The sequence below is a fragment of the Oncorhynchus kisutch genome, linkage group LG20, assembly GCF_002021735.2.
Source record: "Oncorhynchus kisutch isolate 150728-3 linkage group LG20, Okis_V2, whole genome shotgun sequence".
Taxonomy (NCBI): domain Eukaryota; kingdom Metazoa; phylum Chordata; class Actinopteri; order Salmoniformes; family Salmonidae; genus Oncorhynchus; species Oncorhynchus kisutch.
Window position 1 is genome coordinate 33,387,111 of NC_034193.2, and position 17,532 is coordinate 33,404,642.

Here is a 17,532-nt window from a genome sequence, read left to right on the forward strand (position 1 = left end):
ATTGAGGGAAAAGGTCTCTTCTTACTTGTTAAATATCACGAGCTTTCCTCATTCGGACAGGTTCACAACTTTGATGTCTACTGTGGCATAGCAAAGTCTGTATGATGTCAAATAGGGATGTATCACATAGACTGCGTGGCCTAATGGATAAGGCGTCTGACTTCGAATCAGAAGATTGAGGGTTCGAGTCCCTTCGTGGTCGTTTAATTTCATTAGCTCAGCTAATTTGAACATGTTTGCAAATTCCCGAAATAAGGCATTGGTCTCATTGCTTTGAAAAGCTTGGACACTGTTGTTCAACTTTTATAATCTAAGACTGAAAGGCCTGAGAAATATTGTGTCTGATTCGGCATCGCAAGATTGAGGGAAAAGGTCTCTTCTTACTTGTTAAATATCACTAGCTTTCCTCATTCGGACAGGTTCACAACTTTGATGTCTACTGTGGCATAGCAAAGTCTGTATGATGTCAAATAGGGATGTATCACATAGACTGCGTGGCCTAATGGATAAGGCATCTGACTTCGTATCAGAAGATTGAGGGTTCGAGTCCCGTCGTAGTCGTTTTATTTCATTAGCTCAGCTAATTTGAACATGTTTGCAAATTCCCGAAATAAGGCATTGGTCTCATTGCTTTGAAAAGCTTGGACATTGTTGTTCAACTTTTATAATCTAAGACTGAAAGGCCTGAGAAATATTGTGTCTGATTCGGCATCGCAAGATTGAGGGAAAAGGTCTCTTCTTACTTGTTAAATATCACGAGCTTTCCTCATTCGGACAGGTTCACAACTTTGATGTCTACTGTTGCATAGCAAAGTCTGTATGATGTCAAATAGGGTCATTTAATTTCATTAGCTCAGCTAATTCGTACATGTTTGCAATTTCCCTAAATAAGGCATTGGTTTTGTTGCTTTGAAAAGCTTGGACACTGTTGTTCAACTTTTATAATCTAAGACTGAAAGGACTGAGAAATATTGTGTCTGATTCGGCATCGCAAGATTGAGGGAAAAGGTCTCTTCTTACTTGTTAAATATCACGAGCTTTCCTCATTCGGACAGGTTCACAACTTTGATGTCTACTGTGGCATAGCAAAGTCTGTATGATGTCAAATAGGAATGTATCACATAGACTGCGTGGCCTAATGGATAAGGCGTCTGACTTTGAATCAGAAGATTGAGGGTTCGAGTCCCTTCGTGGTCGTTTAATTTCATTAGCTCAGCTAATTTGAACATGTTTGCAAATTCCCGAAATAAAGCATTGGTCTCATTGCTTTGAAAAGCTTGGACACTGTTGTTCAACTTTTATAATCTAAGACTGAAAGGCCTGAGAAATATTGTGTCTGATTCGGCATCGCAAGATTGAGGGAAAAGGTCTCTTCTTACTTGTTAAATATCACTAGCTTTCCTCATTCGGACAGGTTCACAACTTTGATGTCTACTGTGGCATAGCAAAGTCTGTATGATGTCAAATAGGGATGTATCACATAGACTGCGTGGCCTAATGGATAAGGCGTCTGACTTCGAATAATAACATTGAGGGTTCGAGTCCCTTCGTGGTTGTTTAATTTCATTAGCTCAGCTAATTTGAACATGTTTGCAAATTCCCAAAATAAGGCATTGTTCTCATTGCTTTGAAAAGCTTGGACACTGTTGTTCAACTTTTATAATCTAAGACTGAAAGGACTGAGAAATATTGTGTCTGATTCGGCATCGCAAGATTGAGGGAAAAGGTCTCTTCGTACTTGTTAAATATCACGAGCTTTCCTCATTCGGACAGGTTCACAACTTTGATGTCTACTGTGGCATAGCAAAGTCTGTATGATGTCAAATAGGGTCATTTAATTTCATTAGCTCAGCTAATTCGTACATGTTTGCAATTTCCCTAAATAAGGCATTGGTCTTGTTGCTTTGAAAAGCTTGGACATTGTTGTTCAACTTTAATAATCTAAGACTGCAAGGCCTGAGAATTATTGTGTCTGAATCTGCATCACAAGATTGAAGGAAAGAGTATCTTTGTACTTGTTAAAAATCACTAGCTTTCCTCATTCGGACAGGTTCACAACTTTGATGTCTACTGTGGCATAGCAAAGTCTGTATGATGTCAAATAGGAATGTATCACATAGACTGCGTTGCCTAATGGATAAGGCGTCTGACTTCGTATCAGAAGATTGAGGTTTCGAGTCCCTTCATGTTTGTTTAACTTCATTAGCTCAGCTAATTTGAACATGTTTGCAAATTCCCGAAATAAGGCATTGGTCTCATTGCTTTGAAAAGCTTGGACATTGTTGTTCAACTTTTATAATCTAAGACTGAAAGGCCTGAGAAATATTGTGTCTGATTCGGCATCGCAAGATTGAGGGAAAAGGTCTCATCTTACTTGTTTAAATATCATGAGCTTTCCTCATTCGGACAGGTTCACAACTTTGATGTCTACTGTTGCATAGCAAAGTCTGTATGATGTCAAATAGGGTCATTTAATTTCATTAGCTCAGCTAATTCGTACATGTTTGCAATTTCCCTAAATAAGGCATTGGTTTTGTTGCTTTGAAAAGCTTGGACACTGTTGTTCAACTTTTATAATCTAAGACTGAAAGGACTGAGAAATATTGTGTCTGATTCGGCATCGCAAGATTGAGGGAAAAGGTCTCTTCTTACTTGTTAAATATCACGAGCTTTCCTCATTCGGACAGGTTCACAACTTTGATGTCTACTGTGGCATAGCAAAGTCTGTATGATGTCAAATAGGGATGTATCACATAGACTGCGTGGCCTAATGGATAAGGCGTCTGACTTCGAATCAGAAGATTGAGGGTTCGAGTCCCTTCGTGGTCGTTTAATTTCATTAGCTCAGCTAATTTGAACATGTTTGCAAATTCCCGAAATAAGGCATTGGTCTCATTGCTTTGAAAAGCTTGGACACTGTTGTTCAACTTTTATAATCTAAGACTGAAAGGCCTGAGAAATATTGTGTCTGATTCGGCATCGCAAGATTGAGGGAAAAGGTCTCTTCTTACTTGTTAAATATCACTAGCTTTCCTCATTCGGACAGGTTCACAACTTTGATGTCTACTGTGGCATAGCAAAGTCTGTATGATGTCAAATAGGGATGTATCACATAGACTGCGTGGCCTAATGGATAAGGCATCTGACTTCGTATCAGAAGATTGAGGGTTCGAGTCCCGTCGTAGTCGTTTTATTTCATTAGCTCAGCTAATTTGAACATGTTTGCAAATTCCCGAAATAAGGCATTGGTCTCATTGCTTTGAAAAGCTTGGACATTGTTGTTCAACTTTTATAATCTAAGACTGAAAGGCCTGAGAAATATTGTGTCTGATTCGGCATCGCAAGATTGAGGGAAAAGGTCTCTTCTTACTTGTTAAATATCACGAGCTTTCCTCATTCGGACAGGTTCACAACTTTGATGTCTACTGTTGCATAGCAAAGTCTGTATGATGTCAAATAGGGTCATTTAATTTCATTAGCTCAGCTAATTCGTACATGTTTGCAATTTCCCTAAATAAGGCATTGGTTTTGTTGCTTTGAAAAGCTTGGACACTGTTGTTCAACTTTTATAATCTAAGACTGAAAGGACTGAGAAATATTGTGTCTGATTCGGCATCGCAAGATTGAGGGAAAAGGTCTCTTCTTACTTGTTAAATATCACGAGCTTTCCTCATTCGGACAGGTTCACAACTTTGATGTCTACTGTGGCATAGCAAAGTCTGTATGATGTCAAATAGGGATGTATCACATAGACTGCGTGGCCTAATGGATAAGGCGTCTGACTTCGAATCAGAAGATTGAGGGTTCGAGTCCCTTCGTGGTCGTTTAATTTCATTAGCTCAGCTAATTTGAACATGTTTGCAAATTCCCGAAATAAGGCATTGGTCTCATTGCTTTGAAAAGCTTGGACACTGTTGTTCAACTTTTATAATCTAAGACTGAAAGGCCTGAGAAATATTGTGTCTGATTCGGCATCGCAAGATTGAGGGAAAAGTTCTCTTCTTACTTGTTAAATATCACTAGCTTTCCTCATTCGGACAGGTTCACAAATTTGATGTCTACTGTGGCATAGCAAAGTCTGTATGATGTCAAATAGGGATGTATCACATAGACTGCGTGGCCTAATGGATAAGGCATCTGACTTCGTATCAGAAGATTGAGGGTCCGAGTCCCGTCGTAGTTGTTTTATTTCATTAGCTCAGCTAATTTGAACATGTTTGCAAATTCCCGAAATAAGGCATTGGTCTCATTGCTTTGAAAAGCTTGGACATTGTTGTTCAACTTTTATAATCTAAGACTGAAAGGCCTGAGAAATATTGTGTCTGATTCGGCATCGCAAGATTGAGGGAAAAGGTCTCTTCTTACTTGTTAAATATCACGAGCTTTCCTCATTCGGACAGGTTCACAACTTTGATGTCTACTGTTGCATAGCAAAGTCTGTATGATGTCAAATAGGGTCATTTAATTTCATTAGCTCAGCTAATTCGTACATGTTTGCAATTTCCCTAAATAAGGCATTGGTCTTGTTGCTTTGAAAAGCTTGGACATTGTTGTTCAACTTTAATAATCTAAGACTGCAAGGCCTGAGAATTATTGTGTCTGAATCTGCATCACAAGATTGAAGGAAAGAGTATCTTTGTACTTGTTAAAAATCACTAGCTTTCCTCATTCGGACAGGTTCACAACTTTGATGTCTACTGTGGCATAGCAAAGTCTGTATGATGTCAAATAGGAATGTATCACATAGACTGCGTGGCCTAATGGATAAGGCGTCTGACTTCGAATCAGAAGATTGAGGGTTCGAGTCCCTTCGTGGTCGTTTAATTTCATTAGCTCAGCTAATTTGAACATGTTTGCAAATTCCCGAAATAAGGCATTGGTCTCATTGCTTTGAAAAGCTTGGACACTGTTGTTCAACTTTTATAATCTAAGACTGAAAGGCCTGAGAAATATTTTGTCTGATTCGGCATCGCAAGATTGAGGGAAAAGGTCTCTTCTTACTTGTTAAATATCACTAGCTTTCCTCATTCGGACAGGTTCACAACTTTGATGTCTACTGTGGCATAGCAAAGTCTGTATGATGTCAAATAGGGATGTATCACATACACTGCGTGGCCTAATGGATAAGGCGTCTGACTTTGAATCAGAAGATTGAGGGTTCGAGTCCCTTCGTGGTCTTTTAATTTCATTAGCTCAGCTAATTTGAACATGTTTGCAAATTCCCGAAATAAGGCATTGGTCTCATTGCTTTGAAAAGCTTGGACACTGTTGTTCAACTTTTATAATCTAAGACTGAAAGGCCTGAGAAATATTGTGTCTGATTCGGCATCGCAAGATTGAGGGAAAAGGTCTCTTCTTACTTGTTAAATATCACGAGCTTTCCTCATTCGGACAGGTTCACAACTTTGATGTCTACTGTGGCATAGCAAAGTCTGTATGATGTCAAATAGGGATGTATCACATAGACTGCGTGGCCTAATGGATAAGGCGTCTGATTTCGAATAATAACATTGAGGGTTCGAGTCCCTTCGTGGTTGTTTAATTTCATTAGCTCAGCTAATTTGAACATTTTTGCAAATTCCCAAAATAAGGCATTGTTCTCATTGCTTTGAAATGCTTGGACACTGTTGTTCAACTTTTATAATCTAAGACTGAAAGGACTGAGAAATATTGTGTCTGATTCGGCATCGCAAGATTGAGGGAAAAGGTCTCTTATTACTTGTTAAATATCACGAGCTTTCCTCATTCGGACAGGTTCACAACTTTGATGTCTACTGTGGCATAGCAAAGTCTGTATGATGTCAAATAGGGATTTATCACATAGACTGCGTGGCCTAATGGATAAGGCGTCTTACTTCGAATCAGAAGATTGAGGTTTCGAGTCCCTTCGTGGTCGTTTAATTTCATTAGCTCAGCTAATTTGAACATGTTTGCAAATTCCCAAAATAAGGCATTGGTCTCATTGCTTTGAAAAGCTTGGACATTGTTGTTCAACTTTTATAATCTAAGACTGAAAGGCCTGAGAAATATTGTGTCTGATTCGGCATCGCAAGATTGAGGGAAAAGGTCTCTTCTTACTTGTTAAATATCACGAGCTTTCCTCATTCGGACAGGTTCACAACTTTGATGTCTACTGTTGCATAGCAAAGTCTGTATGATGTCAAATAGGGTCATTTAATTTCATTAGCTCAGCTAATTCGTACATGTTTGCAATTTCCCTAAATAAGGCATTGGTCTTGTTGCTTTGAAAAGCTTGGACACTGTTGTGCAACTTTTATAATCTAAGACTGAAAGGCCTGAGAAATATTGTGTCTGATTCGGCATCGCAAGATTGAGGGAAAAGGTCTCTTCTTACTTGTTAAATATCACGAGCTTTCCTCATTCGGACAGGTTCACAACTTTGATGTCTACTGTGGCATAGCAAAGTCTGTATGATGTCAAATAGGGTCATTTAATTTCATTAGATCAGCTAATTTGAACATGTTTGCAAATTCCCGAAATAAGGCATTGGTCTCATTGCTTTGAAAAGCTTGGACACTGTTGTGCAACTTTTATAATCTAAGACTGAAAGGCCTGAGAAATATTGTGTCTGATTGGGCATCGCAAGATTGAGGGAAAAGGTCTCTTCTTACTTGTTAAATATCACTAGCTTTCCTCATTCGGACAGGTTCACAACTTTGATGTCTACTGTGGCATAGCAAAGTCTGTATGATGTCAAATAGGAATGTATCACATAGACTCCGTGGCCTAATGGATAAGGCGTCTGACTTCGAATCAGAAGATTGAGGGTTCGAGTCCCTTCGTGTTCGTTTAATTTTATTAGCTCAGCTAATTTGAACATGTTTGCAAATTCCCGAAATAAGGCATTGGTCTCATTGCTTTGAAAAGCTTGGACACTGTTGTTCAACTTTTATAATCTAAGACTGAAAGGCCTGAGAAATATTGTGTCTGATTCGGCATCGCAAGATTGAGGGAAAAGGTCTCTTCTTACTTGTTAAATATCACTAGCTTTCCTCATTCGGACAGGTTCACAACTTTGATGTCTACTGTGGCATAGCAAAGTCTGTATGATGTCAAATAGGGATGTATCACATAGACTGCGTGGCCTAATGGATAAGGCGTCTGACTTCGAATAATAACATTGAGGGTTCGAGTCCCTTCGTGGTTGTTTAATTTCATTAGCTCAGCTAATTTGAACATGTTTGCAAATTCCCAAAGTAAGGCATTGTTCTCATTGCTTTGAAAAGCTTGGACACTGTTGTTCAACTTTTATAATCTAAGACTGAAAGGACTGAGAAATATTGTGTCTGATTCGGCATCGCAAGATTGAGGGAAAAGGTCTCTTCGTACTTGTTAAATATCACGAGCTTTCCTCATTCGGACAGGTTCACAACTTTGATGTCTACTGTGGCATAGCAAAGTCTGTATGATGTCAAATAGGGTCATTTAATTTCATTAGCTCAGCTAATTCGTACATGTTTGCAATTTCCCTAAATAAGGCATTGGTCTTGTTGCTTTGAAAAGCTTGGACATTGTTGTTCAACTTTAATAATCTAAGACTGCAAGGCCTGAGAAATATTGTGTCTGATTCGGCATCGCAAGATTGAGGGAAAAGGTCTCTTCTTACTTGTTAAATATCACGAGCTTTCCTCATTCGGACAGGTTCACAACTTTGATGTCTACTGTGGCATAGCAAAGTCTGTATGATGTCAAATAGGGATGTATCACATAGACTGCGTGGCCTAATGGATAAGACGTCTGACTTCGAATAATAACATTGAGGGTTCGAGTCCCTTCGTGGTCGTTTAATTTCATTAGCTCAGCTAATTTGAACATGTTTGCAAATTCCCGAAATAAGGCATTGGTCTCATTGCTTTGAAAAGCTTGGACACTGTTCTTCAACTTTTATAATCTAAGACTGAAAGGCCTGAGAAATATTTTGTCTGATTCGGCATCGCAAGATTGAGGGAAAAGGTCTCTTCTTACTTGTTAAATATCACTAGCTTTCCTCATTCGGACAGGTTCACAACTTTGATGTCTACTGTGGCATAGCAAAGTCTGTATGATGTCAAATAGGGATGTATCACATACACTGCGTGGCCTAATGGATAAGGCGTCTGACTTCGAATCAGAAGATTGAGGGTTCGTGTCCCTTCGTGGTCTTTTAATTTCATTAGCTCAGCTAATTTGAACATGTTTGCAAATTCCCGAAATAAGGCATTGGTCTCATTGCTTTGAAAAGCTTGGACACTGTTGTTCAACTTTTATAATCTAAGACTGAAAGGCCTGAGAAATATTGTGTCTGATTCGGCATCGCAAGATTGAGGGAAAAGGTCTCTTCTTACTTGTTAAATATCACGAGCTTTCCTCATTCGGACAGGTTCACAACTTTGATGTCTACTGTGGCATAGCAAAGTCTGTATGATGTCAAATAGGGATGTATCACATAGACTGCGTGGCCTAATGGATAAGGCGTCTGACTTCGAATAATAACATTGAGGGTTCGAGTCCCTTCGTGGTTGTTTAATTTCATTAGCTCAGCTAATTTGAACATTTTTGCAACTTCCCAAAATAAGGCATTGTTCTCATTGCTTTGAAAAGCTTGGACACTGTTGTTCAACTTTTATAATCTAAGACTGAAAGGCCTGAGAAATATTGTGTCTGATTCGGCATCGCAAGATTGAGGGAAAAGGTCTCTTCTTACTTGTTAAATATCACGAGCTTTCCTCATTCGGACAGGTTCACAACTTTGATGTCTACTGTTGCATAGCAAAGTCTGTATGATGTCAAATAGGGTCATTTAATTTCATTAGCTCAGCTAATTCGTACATGTTTGCAATTTCCCTAAATAAGGCATTGGTCTTGTTGCTTTGAAAAGCTTGGACACTGTTGTTCAACTTTTATAATCTAAGACTGAAAGGACTGAGAAATATTGTGTCTGATTCGGCATCGCAAGATTGAGGGAAAAGGTCTCTTCTTACTTGTTAAATATCACTAGCTTTCCTCATTCGGACAGGTTCACAACTTTGATGTGTACTGTGGCATAGCAAAGTCTGTATGATGTCAAATAGGGCTGTATCACATAGACTGCGTGGCCTAATGGATAAGGCGTCTGACTTCGAATCAGAAGATTGAGTGTTCGAGTCCCTTCTTGGTCGTTTAATTTCATTAGCTCAGCTAATTTGAACATGTTTGCAAATTCCAGAAATAAGGCATTGGTCTCATTGCTTTGAAAAGCTTGGACACTGTTGTTCAACTTTTATAATCTAAGACTGAAAGGCCTGAGAAATATTGTGTCTGATTCGGCATCGCAAGATTGAGGGAAAAGGTCTCTTCTTACTTGTTAAATATCACTAGCTTTCCTCATTCGGACAGGTTCACAACTTTGATGTCTACTGTGGCATAGCAAAGTCTGTATGATGTCAAATAGGAATGTATCACATGGACTGCGTGGCCTAATGGATAAGGTGTCTGACTTCGTATCAGAAGATTGAGGGTTCGAGTCCCTTCGTGGTCGTTTAATTTCATTAGCTCAGCTAATTTGAACATGTTTGCAAATTCCCGAAATAAAGCATTGGTCTCATTGCTTTGAAAAGCTTGGACATTGTTGTTCAACTCTTATAATCTAAGACTGAAAGGCCTGAGAATTATTGTGTCTGAATCTGCATCACAAGATTGAAGGAAAGAGTATCTTTGTACTTGTTAAAAATCACTAGCTTTCCTCATTCGGACAGGTTCACAACTTTGATGTCTACTGTTGCATAGCAAAGTCTGTATGATGTCAAATAGGGTCATTTAATTTCATTAGCTCAGCTAATTCGTACATGTTTGCAATTTCCCTAAATAAGGCATTGGTCTTGTTGCTTTGAAAAGCTTGGACATTGTTGTTCAACTTTAATAATCTAAGACTGCAAGGCCTGAGAATTATTGTGTCTGAATCTGCATCACAAGATTGAAGGAAAGAGTATCTTTGTACTTGTTAAAAATCACTAGCTTTCCTCATTCGGACAGGTTCACAACTTTGATGTCTACTGTGGCATAGCAAAGTCTGTATGATGTCAAATAGGAATGTATCACATAGACTGCGTGGCCTAATGGATAAGGCGTCTGACTTCGAATCAGAAGATTGAGGGTTCAAGTCCCTTCGTGTTCGTTTAATTTCATTAGCTCAGCTAATTTGAACATGTTTGCAAATTCCCGAAATAAGGCATTGGTCTCATTGCTTTGAAAAGCTTGGACACTGTTGTTCAACTTTTATAATCTAAGACTGAAAGGACTGAGAAATATTGTGTCTGATTCGGCATCGCAAGATTGAGGGAAAAGGTCTCTTCGTACTTGTTAAATATCACGAGCTTTCCTCATTCGGACAGGTTCACAACTTTGATGTCTACTGTGGCATAGCAAAGTCTGTATGATGTCAAATAGGGTCATTTAATTTCATTAGCTCAGCTAATTCGTACATGTTTGCAATTTCCCTAAATAAGGCATTGGTCTTGTTGCTTTGAAAAGCTTGGACATTGTTGTTCAACTTTAATAATCTAAGACTGCAAGGCCTGAGAATTATTGTGTCTGAATCTGCATCACAAGATTGAAGGAAAGAGTATCTTTGTACTTGTTAAAAATCACTAGCTTTCCTCATTCGGACAGGTTCACAACTTTGATGTCTACTGTGGCATAGCAAAGTCTGTATGATGTCAAATAGGAATGTATCGAATAGACTGCGTTGCCTAATGGATAAGGCGTCTGACTTCGTATCAGAAGATTGAGGGTTCGAGTCCCTTCATGTTTGTTTAACTTCATTAGCTCAGCTAATTTGAACATGTTTGCAAATTCCCGAAATAAGGCATTGGTCTCATTGCTTTGAAAAGCTTGGACATTGTTGTTCAACTTTTATAATCTAAGACTGAAAGGCCTGAGAAATATTGTGTCTGATTCGGCATCGCAAGATTGAGGGAAAAGGTCTCTTCTTACTTGTTAAATATCACTAGCTTTCCTCATTCGGACAGGTTCACAACTTTGATGTCTACTGTGGCATAGCAAAGTCTGTATGATGTCAAATAGGGATGTATCACATACACTGCGTGGCCTAATGGATAAGGCGTCTGACTTCGAATCAGAAGATTGAGGGTTCGTGTCCCTTCGTGGTCTTTTAATTTCATTAGCTCAGCTAATTTGAACATGTTTGCAAATTCCCGAAATAAGGCATTGGTCTCATTGCTTTGAAAAGCTTGGACACTGTTGTTCAACTTTTATAATCTAAGACTGAAAGGCCTGAGAAATATTGTGTCTGATTCGGCATCGCAAGATTGAGGGAAAAGGTCTCTTCTTACTTGTTAAATATCACGAGCTTTCCTCATTCGGACAGGTTCACAACTTTGATGTCTACTGTGGCATAGCAAAGTCTGTATAATGTCAAATAGGGATGTATCACATAGACTGCGTGGCCTAATGGATAAGGCGTCTGACTTCGAATAATAACATTGAGGGTTCGAGTCCCTTCGTGGTTGTTTAATTTCATTAGCTCAGCTAATTTGAACATTTTTGCAACTTCCCAAAATAAGGCATTGTTCTCATTGCTTTGAAAAGCTTGGACACTGTTGTTCAACTTTTATAATCTAAGACTGAAAGGCCTGAGAAATATTGTGTCTGATTCGGCATCGCAAGATTGAGGGAAAAGGTCTCTTCTTACTTGTTAAATATCACGAGCTTTCCTCATTCGGACAGGTTCACAACTTTGATGTCTACTGTTGCATAGCAAAGTCTGTATGATGTCAAATAGGGTCATTTAATTTCATTAGCTCAGCTAATTCGTACATGTTTGCAATTTCCCTAAATAAGGCATTGGTCTTGTTGCTTTGAAAAGCTTGGACACTGTTGTTCAACTTTTATAATCTAAGACTGAAAGGACTGAGAAATATTGTGTCTGATTCGGCATCGCAAGATTGAGGGAAAAGGTCTCTTCTTACTTGTTAAATATCACTAGCTTTCCTCATTCGGACAGGTTCACAACTTTGATGTGTACTGTGGCATAGCAAAGTCTGTATGATGTCAAATAGGGCTGTATCACATAGACTGCGTGGCCTAATGGATAAGGCGTCTGACTTCGAATCAGAAGATTGAGGGTTCGAGTCCCTTCTTGGTCGTTTAATTTCATTAGCTCAGCTAATTTGAACATGTTTGCAAATTCCAGAAATAAGGCATTGGTCTCATTGCTTTGAAAAGCTTGGACACTGTTGTTCAACTTTTATAATCTAAGACTGAAAGGCCTGAGAAATATTGTGTCTGATTCGGCATCGCAAGATTGAGGGAAAAGGTCTCTTCTTACTTGTTAAATATCACTAGCTTTCCTCATTCGGACAGGTTCACAACTTTGATGTCTACTGTGGCATAGCAAAGTCTGTATGATGTCAAATAGGGATGTATCACATAGACTGCGTGGCCTAATGGATAAGGTGTCTGACTTCGTATCAGAAGATTGAGGGTTCGAGTCCCTTCGTGGTCGTTTAATTTCATTAGCTCAGCTAATTTGAACATGTTTGCAAATTCCCGAAATAAAGCATTGGTCTCATTGCTTTGAAAAGCTTGGACATTGTTGTTCAACTCTTATAATCTAAGACTGAAAGGCCTGAGAAATATTGTGTCTGATTCGGTATCGCAAGATTGAGGGAAAAGGTCTCTTCTTACTTGTTAAATATCACGAGCTTTCCTCATTCGGACAGGTTCACAACTTTGATGTCTACTGTTGCATAGCAAAGTCTGTATGATGTCAAATAGGGATGTATCACATAGACTGCGTGGCCTAATGGATAAGACGTCTGACTTCGAATAATAACATTGATGTTTCGAGTCCCTTCGTGGTTGTTTAATTTCATTAGCTCAGCTAATTTGAACATGTTTGCAAATTCCCGAAATAAGGCATTGGTCTCATTGCTTTGAAAAGCTTGGACACTGTTGTTCAACTTTTATAATCTAAGACTGAAAGGCCTGAGAAATATTGTGTCTGATTCGGCATCGCAAGATTGAGGGAAAAGGTCTCTTCTTACTTGTTAAATATCACGAGCTTTCCTCATTCGGACAGGTTCACAACTTTGATGTCTACTGTTGCATAGCAAAGTCTGTATGATGTCAAATAGGGTCATTTAATTTCATTAGCTCAGCTAATTCGTACATGTTTGCAATTTCCCTAAATAAGGCATTGGTCTTGTTGCTTTGAAAAGCTTGGACATTGTTGTTCAACTTTAATAATCTAAGACTGCAAGGCCTGAGAATTATTGTGTCTGAATCTGCATCACAAGATTGAAGGAAAGAGTATCTTTGTACTTGTTAAAAATCACTAGCTTTCCTCATTCGGACAGGTTCACAACTTTGATGTCTACTGTGGCATAGCAAAGTCTGTATGATGTCAAATAGGAATGTATCACATAGACTGCGTGGCCTAATGGATAAGGCGTCTTACTTCGAATAATAACATTGATGTTTCGAGTCCCTTCGTGGTTGTTTAATTTCATTAGCTCAGCTAATTTGAACATGTTTGCAAATTCCCGAAATAAGGCATTGGTCTCATTGCTTTGAAAAGCTTGGACACTGTTGTTCAACTTTTATAATCTAAGACTGAAAGGCCTGAGAAATATTGTGTCTGATTCGGCATCGCAAGATTGAGGGAAAAGGTCTCTTCTTACTTGTTAAATATCACGAGCTTTCCTCATTCGGACAGGTTCACAACTTTGATGTCTACTGTTGCATAGCAAAGTCTGTATGATGTCAAATAGGGATGTATCACATAGACTGCGTGGCCTAATGGATAAGACGTCTGACTTCGAATAATAACATTGATGTTTCGAGTCCCTTCGTGGTTGTTTAATTTCATTAGCTCAGCTAATTTGAACATGTTTGCAAATTCCCGAAATAAGGCATTGGTCTCATTGCTTTGAAAAGCTTGGACACTGTTGTTCAACTTTTATAATCTAAGACTGAAAGGCCTGAGAAATATTGTGTCTGATTCGGCATCGCAAGATTGAGGGAAAAGGTCTCTTCTTACTTGTTAAATATCACGAGCTTTCCTCATTCGGACAGGTTCACAACTTTGATGTCTACTGTTGCATAGCAAAGTCTGTATGATGTCAAATAGGGTCATTTAATTTCATTAGCTCAGCTAATTCGTACATGTTTGCAATTTCCCTAAATAAGGCATTGGTCTTGTTGCTTTGAAAAGCTTGGACATTGTTGTTCAACTTTAATAATCTAAGACTGCAAGGCCTGAGAATTATTGTGTCTGAATCTGCATCACAAGATTGAAGGAAAGAGTATCTTTGTACTTGTTAAAAATCACTAGCTTTCCTCATTCGGACAGGTTCACAACTTTGATGTCTACTGTGGCATAGCAAAGTCTGTATGATGTCAAATAGGAATGTATCACATAGACTGCGTGGCCTAATGGATAAGGCGTCTGACTTCGAATCAGAAGATTGAGGGTTCAAGTCCCTTCGTGTTCGTTTAATTTCATTAGCTCAGCTAATTTGAACATGTTTGCAAATTCCCGAAATAAGGCATTGGTCTCATTGCTTTGAAAAGCTTGGACACTGTTGTTCAACTTTTATAATCTAAGACTGAAAGGCCTGAGAAATATTGTGTCTGATTCGGCATCGCAAGATTGAGGGAAAAGGTCTCTTCTTACTTGTTAAATATCACGAGCTTTCCTCATTCGGACAGGTTCACAACTTTGATGTCTACTGTGGCATAGCAAAGTCTGTATGATGTCAAATAGGGTCATTTAATTTCATTAGCTCAGCTAATTCGTACATGTTTGCAATTTCCCTAAATAAGGCATTGGTCTTGTTGCTTTGAAAAGCTTGGACACTGTTGTGCAACTTTTATAATCTAAGACTGAAAGGCCTGAGAAATATTGTGTCTGATTCGGCATCGCAAGATTGAGGGAAAAGGTCTCTTCTTACTTGTTAAATATCACGAGCTTTCCTCATTCGGACAGGTTCACAACTTTGATGTCTACTGTGGCATAGCAAAGTCTGTATGATGTCAAATAGGGTCATTTAATTTCATTAGATCAGCTAATTTGAACATGTTTGCAAATTCCCGAAATAAGGCATTGGTCTCATTGCTTTGAAAAGCTTGGACACTGTTGTGCAACTTTTATAATCTAAGACTGAAAGGCCTGAGAAATATTGTGTCTGATTGGGCATCGCAAGATTGAGGGAAAAGGTCTCTTCTTACTTATTAAATATCACTAGCTTTCCTCATTCGGACAGGTTCACAACTTTGATGTCTACTGTGGCATAGCAAAGACTGTATGATGTCAAATAGGAATGTATCACATAGACTGCGTGGCCTAATGGATAAGGCGTCTGACTTCGAATCAGAAGATTGAGGGTTCGAGTCCCTTCGTGTTCGTTTAATTTCATTAGCTCAGCTAATTTGAACATGTTTGCAAATTCCCGAAATAAGGCATTGGTCTCATTGCTTTGAAAAGCTTGGACACTGTTGTTCAACTTTTATAATCTAAGACTGAAAGGCCTGAGAAATATTGTGTCTGATTCGGCATCGCAAGATTGAGGGAAAAGGTCTCTTCTTACTTGTTAAATATCACTAGCTTTCCTCATTCGGACAGGTTCACAACTTTGATGTCTACTGTGGCATAGCAAAGTCTGTATGATGTCAAATAGGGATGATTCACATAGACTGCGTGGCCTAATGGATAAGGCGTCTGACTTCGAATAATAACATTGAGGGTTCGAGTCCCTTCGTGGTTGTTTAATTTCATTAGCTCAGCTAATTTGAACATGTTTGCAAATTCCCAAAATAAGGCATTGTTCTCATTGCTTTGAAAAGCTTGGACACTGTTGTTCAACTTTTATAATCTAAGACTGAAAGGACTGAGAAATATTGTGTCTGATTCTGCATCGCAAGATTGAGGGAAAAGGTCTCTTCGTACTTGTTAAATATCACGAGCTTTCCTCATTCGGACAGGTTCACAACTTTGATGTCTACTGTGGCATAGCAAAGTCTGTATGATGTCAAATAGGGTCATTTAATTTCATTAGCTCAGCTAATTCGTACATGTTTGCAATTTCCCTAAATAAGGCATTGGTCTTGTTGCTTTGAAAAGCTTGGACATTGTTGTTCAACTTTAATAATCTAAGACTGCAAGGCCTGAGAATTATTGTGTCTGAATCTGCATCACAAGATTGAAGGAAAGAGTATCTTTGTACTTGTTAAAAATCACTAGCTTTCCTCATTCGGACAGGTTCACAACTTTGATGTCTACTGTGGCATAGCAAAGTCTGTATGATGTCAAATAGGAATGTATCACATAGACTGCGTTGCCTAATGGATAAGGCGTCTGACTTCGTATCAGAAGATTGAGGGTTCGAGTCCCTTCGTGTTCGTTTAACTTCATTAGCTCAGCTAATTTGAACATGTTTGCAAATTCCCGAAATAAGGCATTGGTCTCATTGCTTTGAAAAGCTTGGACATTGTTGTTCAACTTTTATAATCTAAGACTGAAAGGCCTGAGAAATATTGTGTCTGATTCGGCATCGCAAGATTGAGGGAAAAGGTCTCATCTTACTTGTTAAATATCACGAGCTTTCCTCATTCGGACAGGTTCACAACTTTGATGTCTACTGTTGCATAGCAAAGTCTGTATGATGTCAAATAGGGTCATTTAATTTCATTAGCTCAGCTAATTCGTACATGTTTGCAATTTCCCTAAATAAGGCATTGGTTTTGTTGCTTTGAAAAGCTTGGACACTGTTGTTCAACTTTTATAATCTAAGACTGAAAGGACTGAGAAATATTGTGTTTGATTCGGCATCGCAAGATTGAGGGAAAAGGTCTCTTCTTACTTGTTAAATATCACGAGCTTTCCTCATTCGGACAGGTTCACAACTTTGATGTCTACTGTGGCATAGCAAAGTCTGTATGATGTCAAATAGGGATGTATCACATAGACTGCGTGGCCTAATGGATAAGGCGTCTGACTTTGAATCAGAAGATTGAGGGTTCGAGTCCCTTCGTGGTCGTTTAATTTCATTAGCTCAGCTAATTTGAACATGTTTGCAAATTCCCGAAATAAGGCATTGGTCTCATTGCTTTGAAAAGCTTGGACACTGTTGTTCAACTTTTATAATCTAAGACTGAAAGGCCTGAGAAATATTGTGTCTGATTCGGCATCGCAAGATTGAGGGAAAAGGTCTCTTCTTACTTGTTAAATATCACGAGCTTTCCTCATTCGGACAGGTTCACAACTTTGATGTCTACTGTTGCATATCAAAGTCTGTATGATGTCAAATAGGGTCATTTAATTTCATTAGCTCAGCTAATTCGTACATGTTTGCAATTTCCCTAAATAAGGCATTGGTCTTGTTGCTTTGAAAAGCTTGGACATTGTTGTTCAACTTTAATAATCTAAGACTGCAAGGCCTGAGAATTATTGTGTCTGAATCTGCATCTCAAGATTGAAGGAAAGAGTATCTTTGTACTTGTTAAAAATCACTAGCTTTCCTCATTCGGACAGGT

General features: G+C 38.7%; 7 non-coding genes across 7 annotated transcripts; all 7 read left to right on the forward strand.

Annotated features, from left to right (window-relative positions):
- The first annotated feature begins 129 nt into the window (after positions 1-129).
- Positions 130-202, forward strand: trnar-ucg (transfer RNA arginine (anticodon UCG)). Its single transcript has one exon. It is a non-coding gene; the product is annotated as a tRNA-Arg (tRNA).
- Positions 203-1,124: 922 nt separating this feature from the next.
- Positions 1,125-1,197, forward strand: trnaq-uug (transfer RNA glutamine (anticodon UUG)). Its single transcript has one exon. It is a non-coding gene; the product is annotated as a tRNA-Gln (tRNA).
- Positions 1,198-2,756: 1,559 nt separating this feature from the next.
- trnar-ucg (transfer RNA arginine (anticodon UCG)) lies at positions 2,757-2,829 on the forward strand. Its single transcript has one exon. It is a non-coding gene; the product is annotated as a tRNA-Arg (tRNA).
- Positions 2,830-3,751: 922 nt separating this feature from the next.
- trnar-ucg (transfer RNA arginine (anticodon UCG)) lies at positions 3,752-3,824 on the forward strand. Its single transcript has one exon. It is a non-coding gene; the product is annotated as a tRNA-Arg (tRNA).
- Positions 3,825-4,746: 922 nt separating this feature from the next.
- On the forward strand, positions 4,747-4,819 carry trnar-ucg (transfer RNA arginine (anticodon UCG)). The gene has a single exon. It is a non-coding gene; the product is annotated as a tRNA-Arg (tRNA).
- A 286-nt stretch (positions 4,820-5,105) lies between these two features.
- On the forward strand, positions 5,106-5,178 carry trnaq-uug (transfer RNA glutamine (anticodon UUG)). Its single transcript has one exon. It is a non-coding gene; the product is annotated as a tRNA-Gln (tRNA).
- Positions 5,179-16,963: 11,785 nt separating this feature from the next.
- Positions 16,964-17,036, forward strand: trnaq-uug (transfer RNA glutamine (anticodon UUG)). The gene has a single exon. It is a non-coding gene; the product is annotated as a tRNA-Gln (tRNA).
- Positions 17,037-17,532: the final 496 nt, after the last annotated feature.